Below are 22104 nucleotides of genomic sequence, written 5' to 3'. Positions count from 1 at the left end.
TTTTTGTTTCAGCTGTGTTGGTCAATGCCCAAGTCTGGTTCATATGATTATCTAATACTTGGTAGTTAAAGCCTGGATGAGTTCTTGATCAATCAGAATATCCAAGGCTATTGTGATACTAATATCTACAGTTAGTACTAGTGGTTGTATTTATAGTTTATGTATGTGAGTGTATAGATTGGTAGGTGTGGGTTGGGTGTGCTGGGTTTACTTGGATGGGTTGAACTTGATGGACACTGGTCTTTTTTCAACCCTATGTAACTATGTAACTATGTAACTATGCAAGGCTATAAAAAAAAAACCATACAGAACCTGAAGGTATCTTGATAATCTATAAATTGCTTACAGACTCTGTAGATTTCACTAAGATACTGCCTGTGATTAAACAGGAAAAAATCTAAATGGGCAATTTTCTATTACTCTTTGGAAATAGGCAGTAAGCACTGCATGATAATTTTTCGAATGTTTCAGCCATATGGAACCTGCAAGGAAACTATTATATCAGTGGTATCTGACCCCCACAATGTCTTGCAAAACATTTCCAAGGCACAGCTCATAAACAGCTAGCAATAAAACTAGTGATGGTACTGCCCGATGAAAACACTGTACTGGCACTAATATTCTTCCTAATAAGTGATGTAACCATGGCCCATATGAATCCAACTGCCGAATTACTGATCTAAGACATTACCAATATTCCCTTGCAAAACATATATTTGCAACACCTTACACAACATACAACCCCAAAATATACAAAAAAAGGAAAACAGTTTTGCAGATTTTATTACAGTTTTTCATATGACTGACTTTTTCAGTTTATTCTCCCAGATGGCCCCAGCTCTTCGGTAAGTCATTTTATCTTCATTACCCAGACTCCTAAACTTAGTTATCAGCAACCAGAAAAACCAGTAAGCCCTTTACATTGTAAGCTCCTGTGAGCAGGGCCCTCTCATCTCACTCTTATTCTCTAACCCTTGTTTGTTAAATTATTGTAAAGCTAGCTATATATAAATAAATATTTATATCTGTACACTTCAAGTGGCATGGCAACCTTGATTGTTTCATTGCAACATTAACCACTGTGGAAACAGATATAAAATATAACAGATCCTTTGCCAAATTCCTGTTTAACACATGCTCAACACCAGGGCAAGGATAAAAGTTCCACTTTCTTTTAATAAAAAGCTGATCTAGCAGCAGGACAAAATGTACTAAAAAAATTCCTCAGAGACAAAACAAAACTCTTACTCTGTCAGCAAAATCTTAATATTTGTCACTGAACTTGTAAAATTAGATACAAAAATGTATAAGGCCTCCTTCACATAAATGATATGGTTAGTCTGGTCTGCTCAAGTCTTGTAGGGTGGATCAAAACATTTGGCTTTTCACACTAGTCTTTGAATATTGATACAGTTGCAGAAATATATATATATAAGACAGAGAGCCTTAATCAAGACCATTCCCAGCACAGTGGCACAGTACATTTATTCCATTCAGGGAGCCATCCATGGGTTTCCTCTCACACCCCAAAAAAATTCTGGCACGCTAACTGGCCACTCATTTTACATATCATAATAAATAGGCCCCTTAAACCGTTTCAATGCTGAGCACCATCCCACTACTATACTTAAGCCACAACTCACACCCTATTTGGGTTGCTTTCAATGCATAAAACACAATAGTATCAGGTGTAAATCTGAATTTTGAGTAAAAACATACATTCAAAATTATACTTTGCACACTACATTATTTTACAATACAGACATAAACACTACAATAGATACCATCCTCTAACAGAGTATCACCCCTGAATCCACCCACTAATAAGTTTGGCAATGGCACTTTGTAGTAGAAACTTGGTGGACTACAGCCAATACTAGTAATTTGTGTTCAGTAGGCAGCTGCATTTTTATATTGTTCACTGTCTAGCAGCAAAACTGACAGAACTGGCACATTTCTCAGAAGCTACCAATAAGTAACCAAAACAGAGAAGAGATCCCTATGACGCATGTAACAGAACAACATTCTGACCATTTAGAGATCTTTTATTCTCAGAGCTATGGGAAGCTTGTGCCATGTGACAACCAAGCAACTGGTCCCTATAAAACTGTTCTGGCATTGGCTTCCTCGGGGAACTGTCTGACCTGCTAAGTCCCATGTAGGCTCATAACTATTAGCAGCTTATCTCTTTACTGTGCAGTTCTGTCTGAGAGCTGAAAGCATCATTATCCTCCTAAGGAATGCCTTATCTTACCCTTCAATCTTGCCAAAGTCTTTTAAGTATAGGAATTTCTTTTTTGAATCAGTGATTTTATGTTTTAAAAATGTACATTTTAAGATTCACACTGTTACCAAAATTACTAAAAATAAAATGACATATAAGGGTTTTTTTTGTTTCTTTTTTTTTTTACAAAGTTCGGGACATGGTACAAAGTGTAAAAAACAGGTGCAAGCCACCATATCAGGCCTGGACAGGCAATCCCAAAGGGTCTGCTGTAAGGTGCTATAGACAGTCAATATTTATTGGGTTGGTGGGGGACTGTTTGGGCCTCTGTGTACTTGAAATACCAGGACCTATTTTGAATCCCATTCTGGGCCAGCACCATATTTTTTGTCCATTTTCAACCTGACCCACACTTGATACCATGGATGCAGACTTTGGTGCTCTACTCTAGAGTGCAAAAACCTGCCCTTTGCCATCAATAGAGTGCTTCTGGCATTCAGCATTGCTGTATGCAACAGGGTGAGCGGGTTACACATTTGTACCTCATCCCGTCCCCTAACTTGTGGGCAGGTGCGGGCCAAGATGACCGGACGCCCTAGGCAACCCGGTCGGCTACCTCGCCCCTGCACCGCTACATCGCAAACCCCCCCCCCGTGTGTTTTAACGCGCATGCGCAGTTCGAGCGGGCGGGGGCGCGGCGTGGTGTGCGATGCGCGATATGAAGCGGTGCGACGCAAACTGTACTAGGGGTAGGCAGGAGAGGCTGCTGCCTGGCGCCCCCCAATTGTTGCGCCCTAGGCAGCTGCCTCTTTTGCCTACCCCTAGTTCCGGCCCTGCTTGTGGGGCACTCAAACAAGTTAGGAAGACCAGTGAGTGCATAGCGGTAATAAACTCTGCCTACTGCAGCAATGTCTTAAATGCAAGTGCTTGTAAATTAAATCTAAGAGAAGCGATACTAGCAACATCCGTCCATTTCTCTTCTGCTGCCTGCTTTCAAAGGATTTTCAGAAAAACCATTAGCACTCAGCAGTATGTAGGATGCAAGAAAATACCCATCTCACAGGTGAACGGGGCTATTACTCTTTACTTCAGGCACGAGTGGTCCAGGGAACTTGAGAGGGAACTGCTGTATATCTTTCTTTGTGTGAGGACAAAGCTTTGATTGGCTAATGGTTGAAATGCCATCTACTGTTCTGGTGAATAAGCATTATGACACACCCAAAAAACTAACTACAGAGGATCTATAGGGAATACATTTATAGTTTGTAAAGGTAACATTTGTCTAAGGCCAAATAAGGTACCACATGTAATTTATTATGGGTTATGTGATGATTGGGGATAAAGATCACATAGCGGTCATTTACTAGGCCCCTTGGCCTGGTAAAGTGAAAGAGTACTAAGGGGCATGTTCCTTCCCTTAGTGTTCATCCAAAAGGCACTTCTGCCTGGGAATGGCTACATTTTGCACCTCTCACTAGAAAATCTTGGGCATGCTGCAGAGCACAGCAATGATGCAAGCAGTCTAGCCTGTCCCTACTTTAAGTTCAGGGCACTGTTATGCCCTATATCTGCCACCTATACCTAACTTTTCTTTTTTTAATTTTTTACCACTACCTAACTATTAAATGTCCTGCAAGTTAAAGTACAGGTAGGGTGGACACCTTCATGACTCAACCTTCTGCACCTTATGAATACACCATCCTTTGCACTCTGTGGCACTATTTGTAAATGAGTCCTTTTATGTCACTATACGCTACATGCAAAGTCAGTGTAAAAAATGTGCCCTGAATTTTGTTCAAAAATAATGTACTTTGTCAAATGTTTATAATGTGCATATCCACCCTATACTGTAGCCAGCATGTAGTAAAAAGGGAAAGGGATGATTTTCCAGGGTATATATATCACATGCCCTAAGACAGTGCTGTCCAACTGGCGGCCCGCGGGACCCCCCTCTGTGTGGCCCCCCACCTGTCTGGCTGCTTTGTTGGCTTACTCTTTTGTAAGCTTTAAATGGTATCAGTACTGTGATTAACTGGCCCCCTGCATGGTTCTCACCTCAGATTCAGGCTGTAATCAGGCTGTATTGTTTAAACATGTAATCCCCTGTGTTGTTCACACCTTTTAATCTCTGTATTGTTCACCCCCTGCAGTGTTCACACCTCAGGCTGTAATCACCCACATTGTTCCACTGTTCACACCTCAGGAGCAGTAGAAACCCGCAAATAATCCCTGCACACTACAAAAAGAACATATACTGAGGTGGTACTGCAATTAAAAAGTTTTTTAATATATAGTTATTGTGCAGACTGTTGGAGCAGTGCCAGCATTGTGTCACTGTAGGCTGCCTGTGTGTGCCATACACACAGGCAGCATAGGGCAAGAAGAGTATGGCACACACAGGCAGAGTAGGGCAGGCAGAGTATGGCACACACAGGCCAAGTTTGGCACAAACCAGCCAAGAATGGCACACACAGTGAGAGTATGGCACACGCAGGCAGGGTAGGGAAGGCAGAGTATGGCACACACAGGCCAAGTTTGGCACAAACCAGCCAAGAATGGCACACACAGTGAAAGTATGGCACACGCAGGCAGGGTAGGGAAGGCAGAGTATGGCACACACAGGCAGGGTAGGGAAGGCAGAGTATGGCACACACAGGCCAAGTATGGCACAAACCAGCCAAGAATGGCACACACAGTAAAAGTATGGCACGCAGGCAGGGTAGGGCAGGCAGAGTATGGCACACACAGGCAGGGTAGGGAAGGCAGAGTATGGCACACACAAAGGCAGGGTAGGGCAGGCAGAGTATGGCACACACAGGCAGGGTAGGGAAGGCAGAGTATGGCACACACAGGCAGAGTAGGGAAGGCAGAGTATGGCACACACAGGCAGGGTAGGGCAGGCAGAGTATGGCAGGTTTTTGCTGTACTACAACCATTAATATGGGTATGGTCATGTGAGACAAAGAGACAATTTAACAAACTATTAATACTTTACTGGTGTTAAAGAATTCTATATTAATCACCTCTACTCAGGAAAATGTTGTACATGTTGATTTGTCTGTTTGGTCTTTGTGACTTTGTAACTTTTCTCAGGAAAATTCTTGACAACAAAAGAAGGAAAATTCCCATTTTAATGATCAATGATTTTGAATTAAAAAGTAAATAGAAACAATGTCAGGCAATATCTCTGGATCTTTCCAATGATTATTATTGGAAAATAATGAGTGAGAATTGTTACCAAGACTGACAAATTAATTCTTTGCTGTACAACTGTCATCCATTCAGTTTGAATTTCTGATGTTGTATACAATGAAAAGCTATTACCTTCTGTTGGTCTTCTACATTTTACCTTTAAAATTATTCTCCTGCAACATATTTGTAACACGGGCATGACTTGTTCCTCAGTGATCCATGCTGAACTTAATGCATGGCTAGTTATATCTGCACCCCCACCAGCCTTGCACCAACCCAATACCCCTTTCTGGAAGAGTTAGTGGTGGACACAGACCAGCAGACACAAGAAGAAAGAGTATAGAGACGCTTGTCTTAAGTAGCATGCTACTGTGTATACCACAGTGTTTTCTGGAATTGTTCTCCCCCTATTTTACAAATATAATTTCACTCCACACATGTGCCTATGCTCCCTACTTATGGTGCCAGTCCTGAAATTCTGTGATCTGGGGATTGTCCCTGGAGAGTCACTTTATCTATATTTGTATATATAATAATTTGCACTCAGCTTTAAAACATCTTTATGATGCCCTTGGTTAAGCAGTGAAGTTGTTTTACATTCCACATTGCTTTCTCTAGAATTGCTCTTAGGACTGATAAGAATATTATATAAATCATTAACATATTCTACATTTCTTTGGTATGCAGCACACTCTGCTCGCTAAAATGCATCCATCCTCCTTGTTCTATGTCTGAGCGAGAGGCTGAACACAAGGCATACTTTACTATAAAATTGTTATCCTTAAAAGGAAAAAGTTTTTTAATTTTTATTTTTGTGGGGTACTGTGAATTTGGCACTCTTCACTATTTGTACACATATTTTCTACTTCTGCCTATTGTTTAGAAGTATCCAGTTGGCAATAAAATAGCAGAAAAAACAGAAAGATGTTTTCAATACAATGTAAATATAGAGCAAATACCTACTTCAAAAGCAGTGCTCAGATTTACCCTTCATTTGTGGCAGAATTCAAAACTCCAAATGGTTTCATCTAGTAAGTCGCTTAACTAGTGAAACTAAGTATAACTACTAATTCATGATACTATTTACATTAGTATACCTCCATTATGGTGACATCAAGCCCTTTGGATAACAGAATATTTGAAGCAGCAGTTATTTTTTACTGAGACCTAGGGTGATTACTAATTGTTTTCAAATGAAATTACCTCATATTAAGGACAAGCGTAGGGCAAGAGATCGCTCTTTCATCCTTTTGTTAAGCTTTGCCACTCAGTATGTTTATAAACTTAGTCGCACCCCAGCTTGGCCTTATTGGCACAATTAGGTTAAGAATCAATAGGTTTTGGGGGGCGTGGCCGCATGTCTGGGAGGTGAGACGTGTTTGGACTGAGCTCCGCGCCGTCGACCCGATTAAGAGATCTCCTACAGTCCTTTTGCAAGATGGGGAAACATAACCGACAAGGCACAGGCACTCAACCAGCCAAATACAAAAACCCGGCTTCCTTAAGCGGTATAAAACAATTTTTTCCGAGATCACAGGAGAATCAAGACGCACATGAAAGAGACAAAATGGCGGACGAGACAGACGAAAGCCCAGACATGCACGCTAACTCAGACTCTGCCTCAGAGGTAAGCGGCAATATGGAAGGGATCTATAATATACTGGCACAACTTCCAAATAAGACTGACTTACAAACACTGGGTAGCGAACTGAAACAAACTATATATACAGAAACCGCATCACTACGGCAGGACATCGCAACTATGCGAGACACATTGGAAGAGCTGGAGGAGCGCATATCACAAATAAACACGGATATGGTAACTCACGATAAATCCCTACAAAAACATGATTTAGCTATCTATGACCTGAGAAGGCATACAGAGGATTTAGAGAACCGCAGCCGACGCTGCAACATACGAATCAGGGGCATTCCTGAAGCTATCCCTAATGAAAGCTTACGTGAGTTCACCATTAAACTATTTACCGAAATACTACAGGCCCCAGAACCCATACCTCTGGACATAGAAAGGATCCATAGAGCAGGGGCTCAAAGGGGAAATCTGCCTAGAGATGTCTTATGCTGCATGGCCAGATTTGAAATCAAGGAGCAGATCCTTCAAAAAACCCGCAATATGAATGAGGTACACTTCGAAAATAATACTTTAAGCCTCTATCAGGATCTTGCAGTCTCCACCATTACCCAACGCCGCTTGCTTAAACCCCTGACTTTAACCCTAAGAGAACGGGGTATCTCTTACAAGTGGGGTTTCCCTTTTGCACTGCTAGCACATAAAGGGGGAAAAACATATGCGTTACGCTACCCTACAGAAATAACTCAATTCTGCCAGCAACTAGAAATGCCTCTATTGGACCTGACTGACTGGAACCACTACATCATGGGCACCCCTGAAGAGGTCCCCCCAGCTAATGCCCCAGCTAATGTCCCAGAAATCTCCACACCTAGAAGAGATTTAACACCATCCAGACAATGGAGGAAAAGATTGAACGCTCAATCTCCTGCCAGACTGCCAAACTCCCCTCTTCATAAGAGGCAACCTTGATGATCTATAAGCTTTATAAGAAGTAGGCCGGGGAAGGCCATAACCTTAAACTCTGACAGGAATTCAAGTTGTATCTCAGGACAAATCAAAGTTTTCTCCTTTACTTTATCTCTGGTTTGCTGTTTGTTTTTTGGTGATAACTTAAACTTAACTTTACTACATTCTAGCTAAGCTAAACATGTACAGGTACGATAAGCACAATAAGCATTTGGCCCTGTTGATACCCAGGTTCCCCCTCCATCTCCCCTCCCCCCTTTTTTTTCTTTTTTTTTTTTTTTTTGTAATTGTGAATGCATGATTCAAGGCACCCGTGGAGCTGACAAGAAATATTCGGGGACAATTGCCTCATGTAAATGTAATCTACCCTATGGTGTTACCCGAGCTTATCCATAGGTACTCAGGCTTGTCAGACACTCTACCTGAAAAGTATCATTGCTCCCCGTTTTCTCTTATTTCTCCCCCTCCTCCTAGGGGGGGAAAAAATTTTCTTTTTTTTTTTTTTTTTTTTTTTTTTTCTTAGAAGGGAACATGCAAATAGATCAATTGTATCTCATGTACTTAAGAAGGGAACAGGTAGCCAGAACAATGGTATATAAGTATATGCAGGATTGACATGACATGCTTAAGGGCAAAATGCTTTTTCTAACTTCAACTTATCTGGTTATGATTTATAGGTTATTGACTCCCGACGTCACTTGGACCACGGACTAGCACTGAACACTTAGGAAAATGTTTCCCCCCCCCTTTTCTCATTTAGACTACTCAGCCTAGTTAGAATTGGAATCGGGGCGACGGCGCGGAGACACTGACGGACGCTTCGGTCTCTAGGATATCCTCCACCCCCCCAAAGGAGCTGGTCTCCATCTACCACAGTAGGACACCTTGTAAGTGGGACCATTGGTCCTCTTAGTGGTTTAATCGTATACTACTTCTCTTATACTCTTTTCTCTCTGCTTTTTCCCTTTTCTTCCTTCCCCACCTTTCCCTACACCCCTCTTTCTCTCTTTTTACTTTCCTGTTCTATCCCCATTCACACCTTCCCTTCACGTCCACTCACTTCCCCGTTTCCCCCAGGCAAATTAAACTCTCCACGTACAGAATGAACAAAAAAGGGACACAAACACTTAATATCTTAAAGGTTTGTTCAATCAATTCAAATGGACTAAACTCCCCCTGGAAGAGGAAAGCGTTAATACAAGAACTTAAAGCTAACAAAGTCCATATTGCATTGATTCAAGAAACTCATTACAAAACTAACCACATTCCAAAATGGTTTGACAAGCAATACTCGATACTGATACACGGCACCCCACAACCAACAAAAGTCAGAGGTGTGGCTATTGTTTTAGCTACGAATCTGCCTTTATTAATAGAGGCTACGGAAATGGACCTGCATGGCAACTATGTATTTATTAAGGGCAGTCTTTACTCCCAAAAATACACCATAGCATCAATATATCTACCCAACAATGAGCAAAACAAAACTATGGACAAAATTCAGGAAGCCCTACAATTATTCGCTGAAGGGACTATAATTGTCGGGGGAGACCTGAATACTCCCCTACAGCCTAAACTAGACTGCTCCTCAGGCACATCGTCCCTACCACATAAACAAATTAATAGACTTAAGCAACAAATACATGCACTTCAAATAATGGACACGTGGCGAATGGGCCACCCGCAGGATAAGGACTACTCACATTACTCACATAGCCATAACTCATATAGTAGGATAGATTATCTATTTATATCCCACAACTTCTTAGATAATCTGAACACCACATCGATGGGTCCTATTACTTGGTCTGATCATGCTCCAGTGTATCTGGAACTCTCGCTCCCTACTTCAAATGGGAAATATATCTCCTGGAAATTGAACGACAGTCTGCTGAGAGATCCAGACATACTGGATAAAATGATTAAAGCCACTAAAGATTATTTCAAAATTAACTCCAACACAGCGAGTAACGCAATCATAGAATGGGAAGCATTTAAATGCTATATACGTGGCATATTGATTCAAGAAGGAGCTAAGCTTAAGAGATCTAAAGGAGAGAAGAAGCGTAATTTGATAGCCCAGATACAGCAATTAGAGTTGGGACATAAAAAATCCCAAGACTCCCAAACTTTAACAGAATTATCGAAACTTAGACTAGAACTAAAAACCTTAATACAAACACAGACAGACAGAGCCTCTTTTATACTGAAAAAGAGATTCTATGACCATGGGAACAAATGCAGCAAACTTTTAGCCAGAGTACTAAAAACTAAAGAGAGCAAAAACCATATCTTCAAAATGAAACAACCAAACGGACAGATTACAACATCCCCCAAGGGTATACAAAAAGTAATGACAGACTTCTACAAACAACTATACCAAATAAACCAGGATACTCCTTATGCACCCAACACCGCCCAAAGGACTACAGATCCCCACTATATAGAATATATAAACGCTTCACACATGAAACAGGGAGACCAGGAATGGATCCAAGCTTTGGAACAGGACATCTCCAGTATAGAACTGGAACAGGCAATCAAAAATGCCCCATCGGGAAAGTGCCCAGGCCCTGATGGGTTTTCAATGCCTTTTTATAAAATAATGAAACCACACATTATTACTGCACTCACTAAAGCCTTTAATGATATAAAGCATGGACACTCCTGGTCCCCAATTTCATTAGAAGCCCATATAAGTTTGATTCTCAAAAAAGGTAAAGATCCAGCTTCTCCTTCCAGCTATAGGCCCATCTCGCTAATTAATAACGACATCAAAATATTGGCTAATATTCTCTCATCACGCTTAAAACCAGGCCTGTCTCAAATAATTCATACAGACCAAGCAGGATTCCTTCCAAAAAGAGAAACAAGAGACAACCTAAACAAACTGTTCAATATTATCATATCAGCTGAACATACTAACACTTCACTCTTTCTATTATCAACCGACGCTGAAAAAGCATTTGACAGGGTACGCTGGGATTTCATGTTTCACTGTCTCAAATATATAGGACTGGGTCCCAACACTCTAAATTGGATATCATCTCTATACTCAAGCCCCATAGCTAGATTGAAAATAAATAACTCTCTCTCCGATCATATCTCCCTAAAGAATGGCACGAGACAGGGTTGTCCACTTTCACCACTTCTCTTTGTCCTGACTCTAGAACCACTTCTCTCTCACATCCGACAAAACCCCAACATTAAGGGAGTAACTATAAATAACATACAATACAAAATCTGCGCATACGCGGATGATCTTCTCTTTACACTAACCCAACCTTTGATCACCTTACCAAATTTGCTAAACGAAATCAACAAATACAGTCAACTTAGCAACTTTAAGATAAACTATGAAAAATCTAGTGCACTTAACATCAGCCTCCCAACCCCTACCGTAACACTACTTACAGATAAATACCCATTTCACTGGACTAAAGATAAACTAACCTACCTGGGAATTACTCTGACTGAAAGGTACAATGAATGGACCCAGGTTAATTATAAAGCTATAATACAGGAAATAAAACAGGACTTAAATGTATGGACTAATAAAACGTTATCCTGGTTTGGCAGAATTAACACACTCAAAATGAATGTATTGCCTAGGCTATTGTTTATATTTCAATCTCTCCCAATGAAACCTCCATCAGATTTCTTCCTTATGTTAAATAAATTAGTCACAAAATTTGTGTGGAATAACAAATCACCACGGATCAGACGATCCATTTTACAGCGCTCCAAAGCAAACGGTGGAACAGGACTACCAAATTTCCAACTATATCACCAAGCCTGTGTCCTTCAACGCTTGCTAGACTGGACTTACAATGAACATTCTAAAGCATGGATAGCTATTGAACAAACATACACAACTCAACCATTAAAGCTTCTTCCATGGTTGCACTCAAGCAAGAGGACAGCAATCTTGAACAAGCACCCACTACTAACATACGCTCTTAACAGCTGGGACTCCCAAAAGCACCGATTACATCTGATTTCACAAAATTCACTGCTTACTCCGCTGACATCTAACTTAGACTTCCCTCCAGGTCTTCAAAAGGGTTATTTTGCGAACTGGACACACAACCCAACACTTCAACTATTTCAGATCTGCCCGAATGGTGCTCTCCCTACCTGGGAACAAATTAAACAGAAGTTTGCACTTACAACCTCAGACTACTTTACATATCGACAGCTTCGCAGTTTTATATCGACGACACTTAAAGGTAGCACAGGAGACCAAATTTACACTAACTTTGAAAACCTTTGCCGACAAAAACAACCCCCCCTGCGGAATATCTCAGCAATATACCAAATCCTCTCGGCACAGGAGAACACCTCCTCAACAAATCTACCACACCTAGTGAAATGGGAGAAAACCTTGAACATAACCTTTTCACAACAAGAACTGGAGGAAATTATCACCAAATCATACACTGGCCAAAGAAGCTGCAGAATCCTGGAGAATAACTATAAAATCCTTACCATCTGGTATAATACTCCGACTAAATTAAGTAAAATGTTTCCGGGTGTTTCGAACAAATGTTGGCGTTGTGAACAATCTCCTGGAACAATGTTACACATATTCTGGGAATGCACAGAAATACAAAAATTCTGGAGAGAGATTACCGATATTTGCAACAATAATTTACAAATGAAACTAGAAAGCAACCCAGCGGCAATTCTTCTCCACCACAACAACTCCCCCATCACCCAATACAAAAAATCCTTAACCCAATTTGCTTTAAACGCTGCCAAGATTATAATTCCTCGCAAGTGGAAAACTAAAATATTACCTACGCTTACAGAGTGGATAGCAGAGATGGAAGATATACGGCGGTTTGAGGAACTACATGCTGAATCTTACGATGCTAGGAGGAAACATTGGGCCGTCTGGCAACTCTGGTCCTCTTATTTGGACAATCTAACATAATCAAATCTGCACAATTTGGTAATTCTTGACAAGGTGTATGCCAAACCAGGTAACTAGCCAGGACATTCTGACAGATACATAAAATATTAGGGAATGTTTTTAAGTATAAAATAATGGCACAACCATTTGGATATACATGGGACTATCCAGATTGTTGTGTTATGTTTTGTTTTTTGCCTGGAACTTCCTTCCCCCCTCTTCCCTTCTCCTAAAAATTTCCAACTTATCATTTAAAACTAGCCAGTGACGGCGGACAACTGACAGCGGATAGACAGCCCGAAAAAGGGGCACGTTAGAACAGTTCTTGTGATACATTTTTTGTATGTCTATTTCTTATGATTTACCAAACAAGTGTATAATTCGCCGTTCAATACTGCATTTTGTAAAGTGATGGTAATGACTAAGTTGGATAACTGTTAAAATCCAATAAAAATAAAAATTAAAAAAAAAAAAAGAATCAATAGGTTTTATGTGAAGCCTGTACATATAATCTCATTGCCCCATAACTAATACAAATACTTGACCATGGTAAAAAGAAGTTGTTACAGAAATGGTCATGGATTTTCACTGAACAATTCAACTAAATCTAAAAGTAAAGTTATTGGAGAAAATCTCATGTAATGGACCTGACAAGCAGCAACAAATCACTACAATACATTTCCAACTGTATTTTTTTAATCATCTACCTAGACCAACCATATTATGCTGTGGGTGTTATGGGAAGCTTTATAACAGGGATAGCCATGTCTTAGCTGTAATTAGTGTCTTTTCTTTAGTGTAAGGAGATTAGAGTGAGGGTTAAGGACTAAACCAAGGATCTGCAACCTGTAGCTTTCCACCTGTTGCCAGCATTCCCAGTACACTTGTGTGTGTGTGTAGGGCATGCTGCTAGCTGAGATTCAGCAAGAACCACAGGCTTCAGATCCTTGCTTTATTACCATTAGTTCTTACCCTAATTGCCGTACAGTAAAGAATAGACAATAACTACAGAGATAGATTTATTATATTGCATTAAATCACAACTAAAGCATTTTTGCAGTGTATTCTAACAGAAGAAGATATTTTGCTGGCAAAACAAGTAAAGCTTACCAAGTATAATATGGGGTCCACGTGCTCAAGCTTCAGACATCCAGCAAGCAGTGAGAACCAGTAACAACCAAATGGAGTAGGCATTTATAAAATCCTATATCATCAGGAGCAGTATAAAACACACACGTGCATCAAAAATCTCTTGGCATAGGTGGAAAATATTTTACATAATTCTGCTCCACCCCCCTTAATCAATTAGAGAACACTATAATCATCCCTATGATTGTTTTGCGAAACAGGCGTAAACATTTGCCTCATAAAAATTTTTCACCATTTTGCGAATCTTTTGAAACATCTGCGAAATTTTTTGCGAAGCGAAATATTACGGATTCGCTCATTACTAGGTGCTAGTAACTGTCAATATCAGTAACACTAAAAGTCAATAACACCAGAATGGCAGCAGTTTGTCTGTTCCTCATATAGTTAGCTACACTTAGCCTTAAATGTTCATCTGCAGCATATTCATTATATTTTCCTAGTTCACAAAAGACTTCTTGCTGTATGAGTGGAATTACAGAACACATTTTTACTACATAAAATACTTGGCCTTGAAAGAACTATATCTACCAAAAAAGAAATAATCAATTTTAAAGAATTCTAAATAATTATGACATTCAAATGTCTTGCTAAACACGCCTCAGAAAACTTGGAAGAACACAGAGTGAAATGTTTGCCTTGAAATTAATACAGATTACCAGGGACTGTTGTGTGAGTCATGGATTTCAGTGCAAAAATGACAATATGGTAAATGCTTTTAGAGTGAGGAAGTTCTCATCTGCACAGTGTTGCTTTCATTTTAGGTTCTGTTTGGAAATAATAAACTTTAGCTATACTTTATACTTAATTAAGCTGTTATGTTCCTTTTAACAAAATATGTTTGATATAGAAGTACAACATGGAAAACTGCCAAAATATAGGAAACACAAACATAAATGGCGTTATTAACCATTAGGGTGCAAGTGCTAGAGCGCTACCACTAAGTGGTGCTAAACTGCCAATGCACAAATAACTTAATCACAGTCTTTAATGTAAAGGGCAACAATGATTTTGGAGTGGGCCTGAGGCATACCCCACAGGCATAACAAAAAAATAAAAGGCAGGAGGGATAGGGGGGTTTAAACACAGCAGTTCTCTGTGTGTAATAGTTCTAAAAGTGCATTCCAAAGAGGCTGTATAGATTAACAATATGATTTTCTTGGAAAAATAATTGTCACCTTTGTTTACTTCTTCAGTGCCAATATGTAATAGTTAAAACGCTTGGCAAAGATATTTTAGCATGTCATCACCCACTGAATCATTCAAGGTTTTTTTTCTGCTGAATCAAACTCACTAGGCCATTAAGGTCTTTGAACTGTTCCATAAAATGTGATTACACACTTGGGGGAACATTTATCAAAATGTGAGTTTAGAGCTTAATACATAAAAACTCACCCACGTTCTCTTCATTCCTATGGGATTTTTAGAAGCATATTGATCCATGGGTGAAAGTTAGAACTCACCATTTGATAAATATTTTGATAAATCTGCCCCTTAGTAGTATTATGCGGTTAATTGCTAGGCAATACAACTTGAAAACATACTATACTATATAGCAGCGTTTTTCAACCACTGTTCCGCGGCACACTAGTGTGCCGCGAGATGTTGCCTGGTGTGCCGTAGGCAGGGCACCAATGTACTAGGGGGGCACTTCTCTTGGCACCAATGTACTAGGGGGGCACTGCTGCTGGGCACCAATGTACTAGGGGGGCACTGCTCTTGGCACCAATGTACTAGGGGGCACTGCTGCTGGGCACCAATGTACTAGGGGGGCACTGCTGCTGGGCACAGAGTTAAATTTTTTAACATTTTCTAATGGTGGTGTGCCTCGTGATTTTTTTCATGAAACAAGTGTGCCTTTGCCCAAAAAAGGTTGAAAAACACTGCTATATAGTATACTATACTAAACGAAAGTAGCAGAATGACCCAGGGGTGTCAAACTCAATCACATAAGGGGACCGAAATCTAAAACACAGGCCAAGTCGTGGGCCGAATTTTGTTATTAAGATACTTAGTCTTAGTTACTATGTAGTTACTATGTGAGGAAAATGGAAATTGATCATGCTGGATGGTCAGACACACTCACCAAAGGCCACATAAAACAGCCAGGCGGGCCCAATTCGGCCCACAGGCCTTGTGTTTGACATAGTGAACTGCATTCCTGTCTAGTATCTCAAACTGTGAAGTATGTCAACACCTTTAAACTTGCATTGACTTCTCCCTTTTTCCACACTGTTGTCCACCCAGTTAAGCCAGTACTTCCACCTTTCATGTCCATAAAAGAAACGTGAAATAAAATATCTGCCTAATTTTCTAGAGCTCAATGATGTATTTAGTATCTATAAGGCCTGCAGTAAGGAGTAAGTATGACCAAGACATACACTCATAGGCCTTTTTTATCATACTATCTATATAGTATATATAGTATATATCAAAATTTCATTTTATACTGTCCAAACATCAGATTTGACGGGTTTCAAATGCAATAAAAAAATTATGTATTTTCCCATAGCATAGTTTATATCAAATTATTACATATATACAATACATACCACAGATGCTACAGCATGGTTTATATAAACTCCCATAAAATATGTCATTAAGATGAAACAACACCTCATAACCATGACAGAAAAGTCAATATTTTGTAGTAGAAAATATAGCACCCCTAGTGCGATAGCTTGCATATACAACTAAAACAACAGATATAAAGATATACATACATACATACATTTAAATGTAAGGGTAAATGAAGCAGTTTTTTCTTGCAAACAGATATGTGCAGTATATATGGAGCTTCAACAATCTGTTTACTTCATTATTTAACTCAACAGGGTGAGCTGTCTGACTGTCTTATATTGGAAGTATTTTGTAGAATACTTGGGTGAATGCTTTTTCCAGAATCAAAACATCTACTACTTTTTATACACATTCTGCCACAAGTGCATAGAAGTGACTCATCTACAGTAAATCTTCCTTTGAAGGAGACACCAACGCATTTATAACATTTTCCTTAAACAAAATACCTGTACAATAATTTTACATTTAAAAAAAAATGTACAACTCTAACAACGTAGGTGTGGGTCTTCTGAAAACTGAAAATATAGGTTTTTGAATCCATGCCAGTTTAGTGATGTTGGGAGCAGGGTCACTTGTTGGTCACTCACAAATAAAACACAAGCATTCTTGACTGCATGAACTGGTTCAATAAGAAACAACATTCACCCTGAAAAACACAGGATTCGGAGAGAGCAATCTCACTAACACAGTTTTAACAAATGTAAAAACTTGGAATAATTTACCTACAATGAAGTAAAGTCTAATCTAGGAGTTACAGAGTTTTGCTTCTGCGGCAGCTGACTACTGATTAGGGCCAGTTGCTAACTGGTTACAATTTATTACATTCATTTATATTGTATTATACAATGTACTCCAAATGAATATTCACCAAACTGGCAGCTCTCAGTTCTTTATTTACGTTACCTTACATCCTTTACTATAGTCTTAATCAGTGCTGCAAACATATTTTGCACTACTGTGCCAAGATAACTTAATCTAAGACTGAAATATGTGTGGACATGTATTAACAAAAAACCACATGGGTTTTTTTTTGTGATACAGATATGGGACCTGTTATCCATAATGCTTGGACCTTGGGGTTTTATGGTTAAGGGGTCTTTGTGTAATTTGAATTTCCATACCTTAGGTTTACACAAAACATTATTTAAACATTAAATAAACCCAAATGGATTGGTTTGCCTCCAATAAGGATTAATTATATCTTAGTTGGGTTTAAGTACAAGGTACTGTTTTATTATTACAGAGAAAAAGGAAACCATTTTAAAAAATGTGAATTATCTGATTTAAATTGACTTTATGGGAGATGGCCTAAAGGTGGCCATACACGCACCGATATTATCGTACGAAACCTCGTTTCGTACGATAATCGGTGCGTGTATGGCATGTCGGCGAGTCGACCGATATCGCAGGAAGCTGCCGATATCGGACGACTCGCCGATCGGACAAGTTTGAAAATTTTGATCGGGCGCCATAGAAGGCGCCTGACCAAAATTCTCCCTTCAGAGCTGAATCGGCAGAAGGAGGTAGAAATCCTATTGTTTCTACCTCCTTACCTGCCGATTCAGCCCTGAATGGTGTGTGGCGGATCTTACGATGTTTCGTGCGACCGGTGGTCGTACGAAACATCGTCGGATCGCCACGTGTATGGCCACCTTAATATTCAGAAATTCAGAACTGATTCCATACATACATATATCTATAGATAGATAGACAGATAGATAGGTAGATAGATAGATAGATAGATAGATAGATAGACAGACAAATTTATAATACACAAAATCCCCGAATAATGTAACCAAAAAAGAAATATATACACAGACAAAAATGACTGATGTCATTTGTCGCGAGTCAATGAAATGTGTATCATAACTGTAACTTCTCCCTTCATGGGTAGAAGCACTGAAAACATACTCAGCACTGATGACTTTAACTCTCAAAACTTGCATATGCCCAGCTTAAACCTATTCATACAATATAATAAGCATCTTACAGTAGCAAAATAAAAGATATTTGTAATATATTATGGAATGCATACATTAAACAAAACACACAGCTTCAAGCTCCTTTTAAATATGAGACATGCTTTTAAAGGATACCCTTAGAGTATATTTATCTCTACAACAGTAAAATTTTACTTGCTGCCATAAGATAAAAAACTGCGAGGTCAGACATGTCTGAAACCAGAATCGTACAAAGCAGAGCTGATAATCCAATTAGTAAGATTCCTCTGCCTTGCACCACGGCAAACATTTCAAATAGCTTATCTGGTTCAATTGCAATCAATCTGATGGGATATATTATAAAGGAACAGCCAACTGACCTACTCATGTCCAAGAGAAATGAAGGGTCGGAACATTTGGCACCAAGAAGATTTGGTCCAGCTTTGCATAAAACTCCAATTTCAAAAAGCATAATCTGTGTGGAGGAAAGTGCAATGCCCAGAATCTTGTGAATATGTGAAAGGATTGTCGTGCATTAGCACATACAAAACCAAGGAAATGCCTTTCAAATGAAGCACAACATATGCAAAATGGATCCTTCTCGGAGTGTTGAGGAAGGAAAACTTTAATTTGTCATTCAGATGCATAATGTATATGTCATGCACTCACAGATAACACTCAGCGGAAATGTGGCTGTGCTCATTTACTGCATTGCCTTCTATTCTGCATTCCAGCAGCACAAATTAAAAAGAAAATAGGTATCTAAAGAAAACACGCGGAAATAGGCAATTTAAATCTTCTAAATCCAGGTTTCTGAAAGGACAAGGAAAGTAAAAATTCACTGGGCAGTAAATCACTAACATTTTAAGTACTGTCCCAGGTTACTTTCCCTGAGAGCGCCAAACCACCAACAACTGCTTTACTAGAAATCTCTTGTGGTTGCCCAGGACCAGCACATGCACAGTATAATGTATGTGCTTTATACATAAGAGGAGTGTTAGTGCAACTGTATACAAATTTTAACTCCCCACCCCAGTGACTTTAACTTTCCTTTTCCTTGATAAATAATATTACAAGAAAGAAAATGAACATTTTTTATTTTCTTCTGACAACATGGGATGTTTTTGTCCAGTTTCAGACAGAAGAGAAGCACCTAAAACCAACCCTGCCACCCTTATTTGAATAGAAAACACCTGACAAGAAGAGTGTGTTTGCACTTAGCGACATACTTAATGAGAGTCACTACTTGAAATATCAAGTATTCCCAATTCAAGAAAATGGCAGGGGTGACAAGGAAAGGGGCAGATGGCTTTGATGGCTTAGATATACCTGTGGAAAAAGCATGCCACATGATATCAACCTTAGACTTTACTTCTTAATTATTTGTCCTTTTTAATTCACTGTTATTTCATATATATGTTCCTCCACTCCCCTAAGGCCTACCTGCTGTAAATTCTTCCCTGTGTGTGTCAGCAGGAAGCTGACTTATAGGGGCATATTTATCAAAAAGTGACTTTAGAGCTTAATACATAAGAACTCACCCATGTTCTATTCATTTCTATGGGATTTTTAGAAGTGTATTTATCAAATGGTGAGTTCTAACTTTCCCCCATTGATAAATACACTTCTAAAAATCCCATAGGAATGAATAGAACATGGGTGCGTTTTTATGTATTAAAGGACAATGAAAGGTTAATATAAATTAAAAGTAAGTCTAAAGGCATTCTTTTTAAGTACTTACTGCATATCTAAATTCCCAGATCCCTGCTTGCTTCTCTGAGATATGGTGCTGGCAGCCTACAGCAGTGTGAAGACTACAGTGACATCACTGAAATCTCTCTTCCCTTCCTGTAGGCGCCAGCGGCAGCCTTCCTGTTCTCTGAGCATGTGTGTAACTTGATCCTGTCTCCTGTTCTGAGCTACACATGCCCACCAGCCAATCAAAAGCGGATCTGGCAGAGGGGAGGGGGGGAATGAAACACATGTGCAGTATGAAGCAAGGAGGAAAAGGAAGGGAGAATACCTTTTTAGAGATGGCTGGCTGTTCTAGAAAATGTGAAGTAACTGTGACTGGGTAAATATTTGATTAGGTGAGCCAAAAGTGTGGCATTTTTACTAAACAATAGGAGGACTATTGGGCAGTATGTTTTTTACATTTTGACTTGCATTCTCCTTTAAGCTCTTAACTTGCATTTTGATAAATCTGCCCCATAGTGTTACTAACTGAGCATGGAGCATGGGAACTTTTTTACACAGCTCAGCGTTTTTTCTTCCTGTTTGGCTTCTGATCATCTGAACAGGTGAAATACGGGGAGACTTAAGGGCACTATTGAGAGAACTGAAGGTATGCCTGCAGCTTGAGATTAACTCTTTATTAGCCTTTCCTTCTCCTTTAACACAGCTTGTTTTTTCAGCAAATTTTTATTTTGCACGGCATAACAAATAGGCCCTAAGTATATGGGACCAGTGTCATGCATGATTAAAAGCAGACACGTCAAGAAAAACACTCAAAGTATTTAAATGAAGTAGTAATGAATAGTGATGAGTGAATCTGTCCCGTTTTGCTTTGGCGAAAAATTTGCGAATCTTTTTTTGCGGCAAATTTTTTTGTGCCCACTTTGCGAAAAAATCTGGCAATGGCGAAACGTGGAAATTTGCAGCGAATCCATGCCTGGCAAAACATTTCGCTCATAACTAGTAACGCAGACAGTTTATACATAAAATACACACACTATTATCTCAAAAATAAGAAATCAGAAAGTGTGTTACAATGCCATATAACACAATGTTACAGCTATCTATACTTAAAAAATATATATATTAGTGCAGTAAAAACTAATTAGAGTGCAAGAGCTTAACGTTGCTAAGACACTTTTTAAAGGAACAGTAACACCAAAAAATGAAAGTGTATAAAACTAACTAAAATATAATGTGCTGCTGCCCTGCACTGGTAAAAGTTGTGTGTTTACTTCAGAAAGTCTACTATAATTTATATAAATAAGCTGCTATGTAGCCATGGAGGCAGCCATTCAAAGGAGAAAAGGCACAGGCACATAGCAGATAACAGATAAAACACTATTGTATTCTACAGAACTTATCTGTTATCTGCTATGTAACCTGTGCCTTTTCTCCTTTTTTCCAGCTTGAATGGCTGCCCCCATGGCTACACAGCAGCTTATTATATAAATTATAATAGTGTTACTGTAGCAAACACACCAGTTTTACCAGTGCAGGGCAACAGTGTATTATATTTTTATTACTTGAAAGCTCTTTCATTTTTTGGTGTTACTATTCCTTTAAGGCCTATAATATTCAACTTTTAAGTGACATGAAGCCTAATCATGACTGGAGTGTTTGCAGATGTATAAGCGTCATGACGCTGGCTCTAATGAAAATACCTAGGAAAAGCCAAAGCAAATATGTTAGCTTTCAGGGAGGTTAATGAAGAAGCACTGTATGAATACGGTGTGAGCCAAAGTCCAGTGAAGATGCCCCAGGACATTTAGCAAAGACAGCTTCATCATGTGTATGGTGGTTGCCATTTGTT

General features: G+C 39.3%; 1 protein-coding gene across 3 annotated transcripts in view; it reads right to left on the bottom strand.

Annotated features, from left to right (window-relative positions):
* Positions 1-22104, bottom strand: part of arhgap6 (Rho GTPase activating protein 6) — a 134932-nt gene that overhangs the window by 74898 nt on the left and 37930 nt on the right.

This window comes from Xenopus tropicalis, chromosome 2 (assembly GCF_000004195.4).
Source record: "Xenopus tropicalis strain Nigerian chromosome 2, UCB_Xtro_10.0, whole genome shotgun sequence".
Lineage (NCBI taxonomy): Eukaryota > Metazoa > Chordata > Amphibia > Anura > Pipidae > Xenopus > Xenopus tropicalis.
Note: the sequence above shows the minus strand (reverse complement) of the source record. Positions and strands in the feature narration are given on the sequence as shown.